Raw genomic sequence first — 2,438 nt, forward strand, 5'->3', positions numbered from 1 at the left:
AGGCTGGCCTCCAACTCAGAAATCCGCCTGCCTCTGCCTCCCAAGTGCTGCGATTAAAGGTGTGCGCCACCACGGCTGGCTTTGTATTTACAATTTTTATGTTTTATGTATCAGTTAAAAATTAACTCAAGCAGGATGGTGGTGGCGCAACCCTTTAATCCTAGCACTTGGGGGGCAGATGCAGATGTATCTCTGAGTCTGAGGCCAGACTGGCCTACAGAGTGTGTTCCAGGACAGCCAAGGCTGCACAGAAAAACCCTGTCTCGAAAAACCAAAAAATAAAAATTAAAAAAAAAATAATAAAAATGTAAATACAGAGTACCATGTGATGTTGACTTAGCATTGTATTTTTTAAAATCCTTTAAAAATATTTATTTTAAATTATGGGCATGTGACATGAATACAGGAGCCCACAGAGGCAAGAGGGATTGGGTCACCAGGAGCTAAGCAGTTTCCAGTAGCCTGACAAGGTGGGTTCTGGGAACCAACTCTGGTCCCTTGGTAGAGCAGAAAACACAGCTAAACCACCCAGTCTTGTCTTCAGCCCTCAATATTGATTTTTGTTTGTTTGTTTGTTTGCCTTGTGGGGCTGGGGGCTGAACCCAGGCAGTTGTTCATACAGAGAGGCACAGATTGAAGCTCCTTTTTTGTAAGCGGATCTCACGAACCTTTCTTCCGGTGTCACTAATCCTTGCCAAATTGTTTCAATTTTGTTTCTACTTTGTTTCACCTTTCTCCTCTACCTGACTGAGAAGTTATTAACCTCAGTTAGTGTGACGGGGGACTCTCTGGCATCCGGGAGTACAACTCATACAGGTCCCTAAAATAACGAAAGTCTCAGTGGGCAAGACACACCAGTTCCTACAACTTGCCTCTGTGTATAACATTCAGAATTAGCTTGTTGATCTCTGCAAAGAATCCTGCCGAGATTTTGATTGGACTGGCATGAATCTACTGAAAGTTATGAGGAAAGAGACAAGACACCATAGCCCAGTATGAGCCTGCCAGGCATAGAAAAGACCTTCATCTTCAGAGCCCAGAGCTCGGAGACATCGGAACTCGGTTGAACCGCTCGTGTGGGTGAGTGGGTGTGTGCTGACCACTGGGCCGAATGGAACCCTGGGAGCTGAGGAGGCTGTCAGCTTGGGGAGGATCTTCACTAAAAGCCACATGTACCATCAGTTAGGAAACCATAGGCTCACGTTTAGCTCAGTGGCTGGCAACTGGGAGGATTTGGGTTCTCTCCATTTTTCTCATCTGACGCTCCTAATATTTTGACAATGTTTTGAAAGCAGGATTCCTTGACAGTTCAGGACAGTTGGCACAGTTCCACGCAGTCTGTGATGACCACTCACTGATCACCTGAACACAAAACTCTTTAAAAAAGCTTTCTCCCCACCGCTCAACAGGCATGAGAGCTCAGGTTTGCTGGCATGGTGCGGTGGTGGTGGATACCTGTCAGGAGCCATTCCTTGGCTGAGGGAAGCCATGTCTCCCCCACTCCCCGGAAGGATGTGGCCCCATATCTGAACAAAATGAGAAAGTCCAGGGATGGCAGTTGGATACTCTCCTGCCCCTCAGGAGCAGAAAAAGATAAGCCGAGAAAGAGGTGCCGAGAACGTTCTGAGGATGGACATTGGGGGCTACAGAAGCCAATCAAGAGACTTGGAGAGGATGATGATTGTATTGTTTGGGGCATAGTGGTGACATAAAAGATCAGCTTGGGCACACATACATCAGTAGTAGAGCAGTAGTAGCGTATGCAAAGCCCTGGGTTGGATCCACACTGATGAGTGCAGTGGAGAACTCACAGGCTCGCAGTTTTTCTGTGTCCTGACTGCCAGAGAGACTTTACGGGGTGGACTGGAACCCCTGAAACCATCCTCAGTTCCCAGCACACTGAATGACAGTGGTTAAGATCTGTTCTCTAAAACTAAGCTGTAAAGGTTCAAGTCTTGAGTACTTAAACATCATCTAGCTTGTGTATTTCAATTTCCTCTACTGAGATACGGGCTAAGAGAGGAGTCTCATCCTCACCACCCCGCGGCTGCAGCTCAGAGGACTTGTGAGGATAAGTATCTGTGAGCCTCGTGCAACGCTTTCCAGCATCCAGCAAACAGCAATCCGCTGCCGCTCTCAGTGCTATAACGTTAAAATCAAATCTAAAAATGACTTTAGACCAACAGGAAATTGGAAAAAAAATGCAGAAGAGATGTTACATTCTCATTCCTACCTCCTCTTGTGGTGACATCTTAGCGGAATAAAATGAGGTAGGCCAGGGTCTTAGTCAGGGTTTCTATTCCTGCACAAAACATCATTCATTATTATATGTAAGTACACTGCAGCTGTCCTCAGACACTCCACAAGAGGGCACCAGATCTCGTTGCAGATGGTTGTGAGCCACCATGTGGTTGCTGGGATTTGAACTCTGGACCTTC

This window comes from Mus caroli, chromosome 17 (assembly GCF_900094665.2).
Source record: "Mus caroli chromosome 17, CAROLI_EIJ_v1.1, whole genome shotgun sequence".
In the NCBI taxonomy this organism is placed as follows: domain Eukaryota; kingdom Metazoa; phylum Chordata; class Mammalia; order Rodentia; family Muridae; genus Mus; species Mus caroli.